At 39.4% G+C, this 15,848-nt stretch overlaps 1 protein-coding gene across 2 annotated transcripts in view; it reads right to left on the bottom strand.

The window, feature by feature from the left end:
* The window catches only part of il15ra (interleukin 15 receptor subunit alpha), a 117,001-nt gene that overhangs the window by 22,695 nt on the left and 78,458 nt on the right, over positions 1-15,848 (bottom strand). The window lies entirely within an intron of this gene.

The raw sequence follows: 15,848 nt of genomic DNA, 5'->3' as shown, positions 1-15,848 counted from the left end.
CAAAGAAAATTACCTCTTGTCTTCCCTGTATTAAGCTGCAGACAACGACAGTTCATCCATTTCTCAATGGGGGCCATGCACTCCACTAAATTCTTTAAGCGGCTGATATTGTCTGACCTGAAGGACAGGTACATTTGCACATTATCAGCATAACAGTGATAGGAGACCCCCTCAAAGTGATTCATAATATTTCCTAATGGGAGCATATGCAGGGAAAACAAGACTGGACCAAGAATTGAGTCCTGTGGCAGACCGTACGTCATGGGGGCCGAGGAAGAAACAAAATGATCAATTGAGACAGAGAATCCTCTATTTGACAGGTATGACCCAAACCATCTGAGTGCGGTTCCGGTGATGCCAACAAACTGATTAGGTCTATTGGCTAGAATTTTATGATCAATAGTATCAAATGCTGCGCTTAGGTCCAACAGCAATATAACCAAACATTCCCCATTATCAGCACTCATCAGCAAATCGTTTGTAGCCCTGATAAGAGCAGTTTCGGTACTGTGTCGTTGGAAGAACCCTGATTGAAACTTGTCACAGATTTCATTGTTGTTTAAAACAGATGTGAGCTGGCTAAAAAAAAAACACCTTTTCAACCTTTTCAAGAACCTTAGATATTAACGAGAGTTTGGAAATGGGTCTATAATTCTCTGGAAGTGATAGATCAAGGTTAGGCTTTTTGAGTAAGGGCTGGATGCTTGCTTGTTTAAAATGATTGGGAACAGTTAATGATGTAAAGTAAGCTGGGGCCAATTGTACCAATAACCTCTTTCAGGAGTGAGGTGGGTAAGATATCAATAGGGCTTGAGGTGGTACGCATGTGAGACACAGTATCGATAAGCTCAGTAAGAGAAATTAATTGAAAATGGCTGAGCAGTTCAGAGCGGACAGGATAATCATAAATATGTGCAGTTGTTGGTACAATATTAGACCTAATATCTATGATTTTTTTTTAGGAAAAAAGATAAGAACTTTTCACAGTCAGCATTTGAGGAAGCTGACAGAGCTCGGGGGCAGGGTTAATAAAACCCTTTTCACACATACGGAAATCTCTTGAAAAAATCCGGAGATTAGGCTCCCCAGAGGGGCTTTAGGGTATATGTGAACAATCGCAGCCAAATTTTTCGCGCAGACTTTACCCGGAGTTACTCCGACCAGACCCCTAGTATATTTTCCGCAGAAAGTCCGAGTGAGAACGCCGCAGAAAATTCTCCGGGGAATTCACCTCGAGCCAATGGGAAGAGTATGACATTTGTACAGTGACTGCCGCACAGTGCATAAAGTGTCTGCACGTGACCACTACGATCTCGGTGCACGTAATTAAAAGGTTGCATTATGTTTTCTGTCCATCAGTATATTGTTCTCCGCTCTTTTGTGGATGTTGTCATTCCATTGGACTACACATAGCATTGATTTAAAGTCAAATATTCTCATTATAGCATCGTGTAGCGGACTCTGTTGCTTCGGCCACTACTTCTAAAGCTATTAACTAAGTCAACTAAGCCACTGTGTTGAGATAGTAAAGATGGAGTTTGGTTTAGTTGGCCAAGGGAAAAAGAATTAGAAAATTTAGAAGCACTATGTTCATTAAAGATACGTGAACAAATAGTAACGCTGGGGTATTTTGGGGCAGTATCAAACACAGTGCTGAAGTAGACACACAAATGATCTGAGATAAAAACGTTTTCCAAGGCCAAACCTAGAGTAAAATCTAATGTGTGGCCCCTGTTGTGAGTTGGCCCAGATACATGCTGTACTAGGTTACTCAGTGAGTTTTAAAAACTCAGTTGAAAGACCATTAGAGGGATCATCAATATGGATATTAAAGTCACCAGCAATAATAAGTTTGTCAAAGCCAGCAAACGATAAAAGTTCAGAAAATTCATTTAAAAAACTACCATTGGAGCCGGAGTCCCTATGGCAATATTCAACGTCTTCGACAAACTGATAACAAAGTTTAGATGGCAGAACAAGAAACCAAGAGTAAGACTTAAGATACTATTACTACCAAAGCAAAAGGGGGGGCTTAATTTACCTAACCTCAAATACTACCACTGGGCGGCACAACTGCAGACCTTAATAGCAAGGATAACTAACAATATTATTACTGGCCTGGTCAGTATAGAACAAAATTCATGTCCAGACATCCCTTTAGGGGAGCTTCCATTTCTAAGCCAAGTGAACTGGAAGAAGTTAAAAAATAGAGAATGAATGGATAAAATTCACAATGAAGACTTGGCTGGATATAAAAAAAAACAATTTCATCTTTTTAATTCCAGGACATTTAAAATTGTAGCTATTCCAGGTTTTTTACCTATTAAAACTGTTAACGGCTTCAGAAAATGGTCGGACAAAGGTTTAACTATCGTTATTCAGCTCTGTCAAGGGGAAGTATTGACATCTTACGAACACCTCCAGAGAGAATTTGGTTTATTAGGGATGGATGTTTTAAGATTTCTCCAGTTACGACACTATCTACAGACGCATTAAGACTAGGAGCTGGTATGTAAGATCGAGTTTAGAAAGAATCTTTATGTTGACTATGGAAGGAGTGTTGAAAAAGAATCTGATTTCCCATCTCTACAGATGGTTTCAGGGTAAGGACACAGGAGACACCTTACAAATGAAACAGAAATGGGCATTAGAAATGAATACTATTATTACTGATGAAATGTGGGAAAAGACATGTCTTTCTGTGCATAAACTAACAAGCAGTCCTACCTGGAGGGAGTCTGAATGAGAATATTTAAAACCACTCCCGTGATGGCGAGATACAGCAACACATCTGAGCTTTACTGGAGAGAGTGCGGGAAGATAGGAGACCATATTCATAAAATCTGGGATTGTCCCAAATTGAATAAATGGAGACATATTCAGGCAGAGACCACAACAATTCTGGGGCTTGATTTGTCATTAGAACCAGCATTTTTTTTATACTGGGGAACACTCAAGAAGAAATAAACACAAAAAAAACAGACATATTTACTCTGAGTGTTGCAAAAAATTATTACGGTGTTGTGGAGAAATGTAAAGCCACCTACTGTACAACAATGGAGGGAAAGGTTAAAAAAATAAATGGGAACCGGTACTACTTCATTTGCAAAGATACATTAAGATCACAACTGCATAACTCAATTAGATGGGCACTGGGAATGTACTTTCTACATGCAATAGGTGTTGGACAGAGGAAGTCAAGACTATGAGGATGCATATGTTAAACATATGGGGTATTAAGTATTGGCTGAATTGAAGTTTTGAGAGATACCTGTGCATGTGGTACATTTATGAACTGACCAGATAAAAGATTATCAGTGTCTTATGTTTTGTTTTTCCACCTGCTGTATGACCTATATTTTGTTTGTTTTTGTACATATACTTGATATGATTGAAATGAACAAAGCAACTTTGAAATAAAGCTCAAGTTAAAAAACAACAAAAAAAAAAATATCCATTGTGTCAAGGCGAGTGGTAGATCATTAAAGAGTGACTAAACCCTGAAACCACTTTTTTCAACTATAAACCTCTGTATCTGAGTATTAAGTAGTGTTATGGATCAATCCAAGTCCCAATCTCGACATTTGAGTACAAAGTATTGAAATTTGAAATATTGTGTTAGAAATGTGCAGAGTGTCTGCCCTTCCGTTTGAAAAACTCTAACGGCTGTGTGGAGTACAGTACTACGTAGGAGTGAATTACTACGTCACCAAATCTATAAAAGCCTGGTCACCCGACTCAGCGAACTGTGGGGAGTCAAGTATGTGTGTGTATTTGTGTGTGTGGGGCAAACATCGTATCATGTTGCGGCTGATAAAGGTGCGAAAGGAGTGAGTGGGCGAGTTTACCCCCGTGCCCCCCTCCCTCTCCAAGTTGATACATTGACATTCTAAAAGCATTTTTTTTAAATTCCAGGGTAGAGCAGTACAGCTGAAAATATGAGGTTTAGTTACTCTTTAAACAGTGGGTGAAGTGCAGCAGATTTTAAATATTGAGGCCTCAAAGCTAGAGAATGTATCTGTTGAAATAGGGCAACAATTAAAACAATTTTAAAAGACAACAGCTAGACCACCACCTCGACCACTTGCTCTGGGTGAGCTGAAGTAGTTGTAATTAGTAGGACATAGCTCAAGCATCTGGCTGTGGTCGCCAGGTAACAGCCAGGTCTCAGTTAAAAATAAAACGTCTAGATTCTTGGAGGAAATAAAATCGTTCAGAATTAAATATTTTTTACGTTTCTTACGTTCAAGAGAGCCAATTCCACAGGGATACTTTGGTGGCTAGAGGGGGTCGTCTCTATAGGGACTAAGGTACAGATCCTAGGGGCTGTAGGCATATTGATGTTATTTTTTAAGGCCTATTGTTGATTACAACATGTGTATCAAATGTTGTTGTATTTAGACATAAGGGAGTATAGGGCTAACAGCTGGTAGTTGACAGAGAATGCCACATGAGGGAGGTGGTGAGCATTTTTCAGGATGGGGTTGTGACTGTGTCAAAGTATGTACACCCAAACTGCTAGGATGTATTCCATCTCTCCCATAAAAGGAGGGGCGATTCCAAAAGAGGTTAAAATGATCAATGAAAGCAGGACTATTATGGACTGCCCAGGTAGACTGCAGCCATGTGTGGAGACTGAGGATGCGACAAAAACGACCGGCACCTCGGCCTAGTGGAGGAATGGGGCCGGAGACAAAAACACACCTGCCACATGAATCCAGCGAGCAAAGGCGTCTGTTAAAGTCATATTTTAATATTTCTGAAGATCGCTTTGAAACATCATTGCAGCCGATATGTAAGATGATGTTCGTAACGCGTGGGTGTTTTGTCAAGAGACTGGGGATCCTATCCAATATAACCAAGACCATAGCGCCTTGAAAACAGTATGTCACAGCTGATCTTCTCCTGACATGCCCCACTATGGAATCACCAATAACCAAGGTGTTCGGCTCCATCGCTAGCGATGCAGGATCCGCTCGCTGCAAGGAAGCAGGTGAGGGAGGATGATTTGCTGCATATCGCCGCGAAGCCAGAGTGTAGTTCGGCTTCGAACGGTGCGTAGTGGGACGGGAAAAGGCCCCCCGCAGGGTTCGGTGGAGAAGCCCAGGTAGGTGGAAATCCAGCAGGGTTGCATAGTACCATGTAGACTGAACATTTCATATCGACTTTCCAACTGGATTTCCGTGTTTGAGGGGGTGTGATAAAAGATGCATATTGAATAGAGAAGTCAGGACAAGAAATGACACTGTTGATGGAATGTGTGAGCTTTGTGGGCCTCTATTTTACATAGTATTTCCTGGTGGCTATGACTGACTCTGAATACTGGAAATGGGGGATTGTCAAATGGACTGATCATGAATTCTTCTTTGACCTCTTTTTCCAATAGGGAGTTGACAATTTCAGATTGATGATATTATTGCTGACATCACTGGGGCAGACCAACTGAAGGGGTTTTAATTCTGAGAAATGTTTTCTTTCTAATCGTTTCTTTTATATTTAAGTTACTGGTGCAATATCACTTAATTATTGAAAGTTAATTTGGTTTAGTAAATGATCTGAGGTTAATTTAAGGGTTTATTTTGATTTCTTTGCTTCAAGAGAAAAGCGTAAACCCACTATTTGAGTTGTGCTGCACCCAGCATCAGTGGCTACAAGCCTGTAACCAATCATCATTATGATGTGAGCTCTGAATCAACAAATAAACATCAAGTTCCTGGTTGAGAGCACACCAAAACAACAAAAGCCTAAACATGCAATTCTAAAAAACAAATGTAACAGGAAATGTATGTGCCTCCTGGAAATGTACTAGACTGTTAGTGATGCACACGAAGATTATAATTACAGATCCTCCCTGGATCCGCACCGAGAACTGTCCTTATCAGGTTTCTTTCTTATCTTAGCATAGCCACAGTGGGTGCGTCATAACTTTGTAACTGAATGTCTATATAGTGTGGAGTCGGACTGCCCTTCTCTGGGCTATGCTGAAGACTTATCTTTCAATCTGTACATTTGCTCTTCCTATTTGCAAAAGGAATAATAAAATGCCAACAAATACAACTGAATGACTCAAAGATCTTTTATTAAACAATCTCTCATTACAGAAATTTCCAGCACATCTATCAATTCATGATCTCCAGTTCAGGGGACACTTAAGGGCCCAAAAAACAAATGATGATCCAAACGCAAAATCAGAAATATTCCAGTAGATGTAAAGTCATTTAATTGAGATAAAAGGAAGGCTAGATATAAGTCTATAGTTAGCTAATGTTATCGAATCAAGAGTAGGCTTTTTAAAAAGAGGTTTAAGTACTTACAGTCTCACCTTTCACTACAGTCAAACGAACCATGTTGAGAGACCACATTCCTGTAGTTCAGATGTCATTCTCAATCTTTCACCATATGCTCTCATCATGTTGAGTAAGGAGGTGTCTGTTTGTAACCGTAACCCAGAGACTCTGCTGCCCAAATCTGGAGTTTTTAATGCTCAGATGCAGACCCTTTCACCTGCCAAGAGAATTCACCGCAGTGTTCATCGCAGCAGTATATGTTCACCCCCGGGCTAACGCCAAACTAGCCATGAGCATACTGCTTGACAACATCACCAGACAGCAAAAGAAACACCCAGATGGCATCTTTATTGTGGCAGAAGACTTCAATCACTCCAATCCTAAATCTGTAATGCCAAGATTTTACTAAATGTGGACATTACAACAATGACCAGCAGGACACTTGACCAGGTATTTACAAACATCCCTGGTGCATATAGGGCACACTCATCCCCCCATCTTGGACAATCTGATCACCTATCCCTGTTCCTGACACCAGCCTACAAACCCCTCATCAGCAGATCAAAACCCACAATAAAGACAGTGCAGGTCTGGAGTGAGGAGGCCTCTTCTGCACTCCAGGTCTGCTTCGAGGACACCATGTGGGAGCTCTTTGAGGAACCAGACATCAAGCTCCACACCTCATCAGTACTGTCTTACATTAACTTCTGCATGGACAATGTGAACACGAAGAAGCAGGTCAAAGTATTTCCCAACCAAAAACCCTGGTTCAACAACAGCGTGGGAGTGCTGCTCAAAGCCAGGAATGCAGCATTCAGATCAAGGGACAAAGACAGCAGAGCAAGAGCAGACTTAAACAGGGGCATCAAAACTGCTAAATTACAATACAAGCAGCAGATTGAGGACAACTTCAATGACAACAACCACCGCTCCATGTGGAAAGGCATCAGGAACATTACAGACAACAAACAAAGCCACAACACCCCCACCCCCATCTACACCTCCCTCCCAGACCAGCCCAACTCATTCTTTGCTCGCTTTGCGGACAACACTAACAAAGAAACCCCCCCCGACCAGCCACTCATCCTGCAGACTCGTCAGGCGAAGGGGGCCCTCCTCAGCATAGACTGCAGCAAAGCAGCAGGGCCAGCCAGAGTCCCTGGACGAGCGCTGAAGCTTGTGCAGACCAGCTTGCTGCAGTCTTCACACCAATCTTCAACAAGTCACTACAACAAGCCACAGTCCCCACCTGCCTGAAAACAGCAACAATTGTCCCAGTGCCCAAAACATCGGCAATCTCAAGCCTAAATGATTTCTGGCTAGTTGCCCTGACTCCAGTAATCATGAAATGCATGGAGAGACTGGTACTGTCACACATCAAATCCTGCAATTCCCTCTGGTTTTGATCAACACCAGTTCACTTACAAGGCCAACAGATCCACAGACGATGCCATCTCACTCGCACTGCACACTGCCCTAACCCACCTGGAACAGCCTAACACCTACGACTTCAGCTCTACATTCAACTCCATCCAGCTCAGCAAACTGGTCAGCAAACTGCACACATTGCAGTTAGGAACTCCCCTCTGTCTGTGGATCCATGACTTTCTAACCAACAGACCTCAACATGTCAGACTGGGAGACAGCATCTCCTCCACCATCATCCTCAACACCGGTGTACCCTAGAGCTGCGTCCTCAGTCCAATCCTCTACTCCCTGTACACCCATGACTGCACACCCACCTCCAACACCTTCTTCAAATTTGCAGACGACACCACCATTGTAGGACTGATCTCCAACAACAACGAGGCGGCCTGCAGAGAGGAGGTCCAAACGTTCTCTGTGTGGTGTGAAAACAACAACCTGCAACTCAACACAAAGAAAACCAAGGATATAATTATCGACTACAGAAAAAAACAAAAAACACTCCACAACAGTCTGCACATAAACCAGGAAGAGGTGGAACGTGTCGCCAACTTCAAGTTCCTGGGAGTTCACCTCTCAGAGGACTCTGAGCTGGATCCTGAACACCTCACACATAATAAAGAAAGCCCAGCAATGGACACTGTCTGTTCAACACCCTTCCCTCAGGCAGACTCAGGACCATCCGAACACGAACAAACAGACTAAGAAACAGCTTCTATCCCAGAGCTGTGGACAAACTCCTTAACCCATAAACTGTGCAATAATTACCTTACTGCTGCGAACTGTCCACTACTTTCTTGTGCAATAACTTTTGATACACTGCTTTAAAACTGTTGTTTATTGATTTACTCAGTCACTGCACTTTAACTGTCTATTTATTCATTCAATCACTGCTCTATATCTGTTTTATTTATTATATCTCTTGTATTTATTCATTCATTCACTGTACAATAATAACTATACATATTTATTATATATAATATAACTGCAATATAACTTATTCGTCCTATATCTCTCTATATATGTCCACTTACCCAGGCACTGCACATAAATACTTGGATATTCATTCAGCCACCACACTGTTTATTATCTACTCACTCATCATTTACTCAAATGTACATAACTACAAATATATTTGTATGTGAACCTATTTTGCAAACGCTGCTGTACAGGATTGCTGCAAAAGTTTTGTTGTGTTTTTTTATACAATGACAATAAAGCTTCTATCTATCTATGTATCTTATAAATAAAATATATTATTATTATTATTATTTTTAGATCATGAAGAATTTTAACGTGCTGACAATCTGCCAAAGCAGAGAGATCGTAGAACCAGGCTAATGTGTTTATTCTATCATGCTGCAGTTTACACAAACGCTTCTCTCCCTTCGCTTCTGCGAAAATAAAACTTAAGAGTAGGCTAAGTCTGTAAAAACTACTCCATCCCGGTTCTATGCAACTGTTCGGATATTTTTCCAAACACACACACCGTGAGCAACAGTTAACTTATCTGCATAGTTTGCACAGTTAAGTTTACATCTCGGAAAGCGACACAAGAAACCATTTAACGAGCCGGAAAGAGAGTCAGTGATGGGAGATATAACCCCGGTGTAAAATATATTGCTGTCGGTGTTAACTGCTCTCTCTCGGTTTTTAAAAGTTACTATCAAGCCCCTCCACCCGAAGGTCACCTGTTGTGATAACCAAATTTATAGGGATTAGGCTAAACAATGTTACAAAGCAGCAGGCAGGTGAAAGTGAGTAACCATGGTGACTGTCTGTCTGTCAATCAACGATGTCTCGCCCCCTCTATGAATTAAACTCTTCTTTCAGTAAAACTTACTTTGATCATGTGTCACAGAAAGAACACATTCTGTATTATGTTTGATTAAATATAAACTAAACTAAAGTTAGTCCAATAATGTCATACAAAACAACACAGTCTACAAACAAAGTCTGCTTAGCCTATATAAAGCTATAGCTGTAGAAATTATGCAGGGCTGAAATAGCACAGATTCACAAGAACTTGAAGTTCATGTGTTTTTTGTTATGTTTTTAAATAAATGCATCAATGCTCTTTCCTGATGAACACAAAACTAGGAAACATTATTCAATCATAATTTCAATGTGGTGCAGAAAACCTTCGAGTTGTGCATAAATATTGATCAAATTGAGGGAAAAAACATTTCTGGTGAAATCATGATTGTGATTTTGCCAAAACAAAAAGTTATATTAAAAGAAAGATCAGCTGACTGAGGCTTCTCTCAAAACTTCAACCACCACTGGTGTGACTGGTTAAATCACGCAGGGGTCACAGGTTCCAGTTATAACGGTTTATTTAACTTGCTGCTTGACAAGGTGTTCATACACATTTGCATGAATGTGTGAATGTATCTCTCTTCATATCTGTGTATGGGTGCTTGTGAGTGTGTGTGTATGTGTGTGTGTGTGTGTGTGTGTGTGGTTTCTGAAAATGGAAATAAACAAGAGAAACATATACAAAGTGTTAAACTCAGTCATTCCTTTCAGAATATTAAACTAAATGACCTACTCCTAATAAAACACAAGTGTATGAATGTGTTAACTGTCTGTTGCAACCAAATCACGTGTAAAATATTATTGCTACATTACATGTACAATACACCCAATAACAATAATAATTGGGTTTACAAGTTTTCTATACACAGGTGTATGTTAATGTATACTATATATATGTAAATTTTACATATAGTAGCCTATATCAAATTGTATATATATAGATATAGATATAGATATAGATTGTCAATCAAATGTATAATTGTAAACATACTGTATAGATATAAGGATTGTATAATATATAAAATGTAAATATAGTACATCAAATTGTACAAATAGATATGTATATATAGATATATGGATTGTATAAATACAATAAAATGAATAAATTATATAAATTATGGAAAATCATTGGATTGTAAATATCAAATATAGTATCTTAAATATAATATAGCAAATTGTATATGGATAGATTGTATATATAGAGAGATTATAAGGAACACAGGAAGTTAATATAATTTAATAAATATTAATGATTGAGCTGTGGAAAAGGGGTAGGATTAAATAAGTTTTATACTTCTTCCTACTCCTTTTCAGGCATATCAATTGAATTTATGTAATTTGCTTTTTCTTTTTTTGTGAAATAATTTGAACATTGTTTTTTGTTTATTGTATTTTCGTGCTTTTCATTTTGTTTTGTATTTTTGATATGTTTGATTTTATTTGATATGTCTGAAATAAATTTAATCAATCAATCAATCAAAAACATGCTTAACATGAGAAATAATGAAAGAAAGGTGTACTAAACAATCAACAAAAACCGTGGCTGCATCAACTCACTTCATCTTAATTGGTCTTCATTAACATCAAAGGGATATACATTTACCTATAGAAATTATAATTAGCACCGATAAACTATTACATTTACTTACATTTCAATGGACGCACACAATATGTCGAATTGAACAAAGCAGCACCCTTTTCTTACTCAAGCACTCTTGCAACTTAAACTGTAAACTCTCTTCTCTTTCGAACACTGTGCCAGACACTACGGAGCCGGAATCTACCACTTTTAGAGGGGTTTTTTTTGGAACAGTCCAAGCGGAGCTGGCCTTTTTAACAGATATGATATTTTTTCCATATCGCCCACCTCTAATGGTAGGTAGGATTTAGTGAAGTGTTTCCAGAAATGATCGGAGACATTGGCACACTTCGGAGAGGTGTGCTTTGACACGGTACACTTCATGCACGAGCACGCGGGCACACAACGCTGACAGCCTTCATTATGGAGAAATCCACAGTTTCATGGCTGTATCTGAGTAACATGATTCGATATAAGACACAAAGTAGCTGTCATATTCTCTGTATTCTCCGATGTGCGGCTGTGGACTCGCCGGCGGACTCGGCCGCACGTCTATTTTATTTTTTATTAATTTATGGCTGTATCTGACTAAAATGACTCAATAGAAGCCACAAAGCAGCTGTCATGTTCTCTGTGTTGTTCTCCGGTGTGCGCGTCCCTTTTTTCTATCTCTCTCTCTCTTTCTCTCGCACGCTTCATAATAACATAAAGCATGTGTGTGTGGTATTACAACGTTATGTACAAGAGGTAATCGTGCTTAAGCACGGTTAGTCCTGGCCAGTATGACCGCAGGCCGGCCAGCGTGGGAATGGTACAGCGGGGGGCCAATCGTACTTGAGTACAGCATGGTACAGATGGCCAGTGTGACCGCGCCCTAAGACTCCTTTGTCTAGTTCCCTCGAAAAAAACTCTAGTCAGGCTTTAAAAAGGGAATACAGGCCTGAGTCCTTTGTCCAGCACACATGGCCGGGTCCCAACATTACTTTATATCAAAATAAAATCAGGGTTGGATTCAAACAGCAAGTACTCTCAGCTAAAGACATTATATAACTTCAAAATAAAAGCCTAACAATTTATTTTCATTATCTGATGTGAAATTTCAAACATACGATTAAAAATGTGATTCATCGCGAATGACTATTGAAATTTAGCAATTTATCAAAATTTTTAATTTTAAATGTTTAATAGCCTTAGTGTGAACAAGTAAACTATATTCCTGGAAAACCTCAAGCACTTGTAGCCTGGTGGTCTATATTGCTTTTATTTCAATCCCAACCTTGTGGTGATTAGGATTATTTCACCGGTAAGAAGGCACAGGGGAAAGTTTTTTAGATGCGTTTTTTGTAGTCCATTTTCAGAACATTGTAGTTTCAACACGGCAGACCCACGTCATTAACCTCCACCGGCCCGTTGCATTTAAAATGCGTCGCCTAGTGGAAAATGCGGTCGGATTGTCAGAGCAACGAGATCGCCTTTCCCTAAGTCCTTTATTAATTCTCCTAACATCTTTCCTTGACCTCATGACGTTTTCGCGGGGTTAAGGTAAAGTGGATAGTGAAAGGAGATAGGAGGGACAATTGGAACGCACCCTAAGTCTCTTTTTGAGTAGTGTGACTGTCATGCGCAGGGGTGGGCAATTGGTGGCCCCCATCAACCCTCAGGTCAATTTTTACATATCAATTAATTGGAAACATGAAGAAAACTGAAAACAAAATCTGCCATAAAATTATGAAAACCAGAAATATTGCCCATCTGTTATGGTTTGTATTTAGACAAAGCAGACACAGCAAAATTGAATGAGTTGCAGGTGTGAGTAGTCACCAGGTGTTTGATTGAAGCCACGCCCTCCAGAGACAGAGACACACACACACACACACACACACACACACACACACAGACACACACACACACACACACACACACACACACACACACACACAGACACACACACACACACACACACACACACACACACACACACACACACACACACACAGACAGACAGAGGGGGAGGGGACACAAGGGATACACAGAGAAACAGGTTCACAGCCAGAGCCGTGACACCATCCCATATGGGTGTCTCCGCCACCTTGACATATTTCAGCACTCAATGGAGATCCATTGTTTTTGCAGAGTTTATACAAAGTTTATGCTTCAGGCCCATACATCAGTTACTGTCAAACTGGTTTTCATCTGTTCAGTTGTTCAGCTGGCGTTTATGTTATTGCAACCCACTGTTAAATGTAAGGAGGCAACATTCTTATGAAGGGCATCATTCGTCTTGATAATAGAACTTCTAACCTTGATGACTTTATGAAGCTTCTTTAGCACTTTTTTGGCGCTTCTTGTTATGACAGGTTGTCTTTTTTTCTGAGTAAAAGGTTTACTTTTTTTAATTTGGATTTCCGTCACATCACAGAGATTTCACCACTGTGTTCACTCCAAATTAATCTCTTCTGAGGTAAGCCGTAATATTCTTTATGTTGTTTGGGTGAAACTTGTGTTTCATTTTATAGACGCTGAGAAAATAACATGTTTCCATTAGTGTCTACTTTGAAGGTATTTTTTTTTACGTTTTCTGTACCTCTTTTATGCTGCATGCTTTAAGCTTCTTGCTTCTGATTTTTGTTTTTAATTGAACCCCTGTATCACATTTACTTGTTTTGTTACTGGATACTTTAGGGATAGGAAATACTCTTCACTGTTTGAGTTCAAGCTCTGATATAAAACCCCATGTCATATATCATACTTTATCAATCTATGATCCCATCAGTTAAAAAGCACATGTTCAGTTTGATAAATCTAGTTAAAAATAGTCCTCCATTTAGAGGTAGTACAGTGCCATCAAAATATATTTAAATGCCCAAAAATAAGTGTTGTCATTCGGTAAGCATGAGCTATTTGAATAGTTTCAATTAAATTACTGTAGACATGGTATCATATATGCTGAAGCTGTGAGACACAGAGTTGATGAGCTTAATTTAATGTTTTCTAAAATTATACATCATGATTTTTAGAATCATTGATTTTTTAATCGACAAAGTAACAAGTGAAACTGAAGAAAAAACACTGAGGAATAAATGGAATAGAATTAGAATCTGAAATGTAAATGTGTTAAAGTATAAAGTAACAAAATAGTACCAGTTAAAATGTCTACTTCAAAACAATCTTTAGTTAGGTATTAAGGTCTTTTACCTGCTTTTTGTAAAGTGTGTCGAGATAACACTTGTTATGAGTTCTGGTTATACAAATAAAAAATGATTGATTGATTGATTAGACTAAATGTACATGTTTCCTTCGTGCCTCCATTACTGCGTGCCTGCAGGGAAACTAACCCTATCTTAAGTCAACATTTTGTCCTCAAGTGACTTCACTACATTTCATAAGACCATGTAACCTTGGCACACCTGATTGTGAGAATTTGACCATCAGTATGAACATTGTAATTATGTTCCTGTCAAACCTCTAGCACCAAAAAGTTGTTTTGTTGTAAACTCCCTGTTTGGTAACATATAATTATCACATTCTCGATTGACAAGATTAGTTTGATGTTGAAAGCTAGACATGATGACACTATAAATATTCAGAGGTTTTTATGACTGAGTTAAGTGACTTCCAGAAGAATTCATATGATAAACTTAACACAGAGTCTGTTTCCCCTTTTTGTTGTTTTAATCCAGTACCAGAGGACTCACCATGTGGCTAAAAGGTTTTATAAGTAACCATGTCAACATGAAACTTCTGAAGACCTGTGTCATCCTTCTCCTTCTGACTGTGTTGTTCTTTGTATTAAGAAACATGGACCTGCTGCAGGTGAGAACTGGGATAAGTGGCAACAATGTTTTTTTGTGAGTCAGATTAAAGGGTACTATTTTCAACAGTGTCTTTTAATTTACTAAAAGGCCTAATTCACCAAGATCTGTGCGACAATTTACACATAAATAAAGTAGAAATTAAGTATGTCCTCTGTAAATGTCTCTCTGAGTCATGACTGTCTATTAGTGAGAAGCAGAGTCCTGCTGGCTGTGTTGTTGTTGGAGCCGTGTTTACATCATGTTTACATGAGTATAAAGCTGTTTCAGTCAGGACTGGATAAAATAAGAATAACATAGCCAACACACTGTTTATTTAAATGTCAGATAAGTGTCTTTAGGTCACAGCCTTTCTGTGTCAATTTATTTGCAATATGAAGATTTAACCACTGCGCTAGTAGTCATATATAAGCTCAAGTCCATTTACAATTTCTGTTTAATTACTACAGCAGCACAAAATTGTTAAATGGACTTATATAGCGCTTTTCTAGTCTTCTGACTACTCAAAGCGCTTTCACACTGCATGTCACACCTATCCACACCCTGACGGCAAAGGTTGCTATGTAGTGACATTATCAGAAGTAACTAATCCCATTCATACGGCGCTGACGAAGGGGTTAAGTGTCTTGACCAAAGACACATCAGACATGTTGCTGCAGGAGCTAGGGACAAACAATCGACCTTGCGCTTGAGAGATGACGTCTCTACCAACTGAGCCACAGCCACATCTAAAATAGAACTTGCCCCCGGAACCCCCGAGGTGGTTCTGTGTCCTCCTGCCATAGCCTCATAAAATCCTGTGAGAAACACTCTAGACCAGGGGTGCCCAAACAGTCGATCGCGATCGACAGGTAGATCGCTGACTGATTCTCAGTCGATCGAGATGTTTAGTCAATATAAAATACAATTGTAAAATAGAAAAGTGAT

The sequence above is a fragment of the Labrus bergylta genome, chromosome 23 (assembly GCF_963930695.1).
Source record: "Labrus bergylta chromosome 23, fLabBer1.1, whole genome shotgun sequence".
Classification (NCBI taxonomy): Eukaryota; Metazoa; Chordata; class Actinopteri; order Labriformes; family Labridae; genus Labrus; species Labrus bergylta.
Note: the sequence above shows the minus strand (reverse complement) of the source record. Positions and strands in the feature narration are given on the sequence as shown.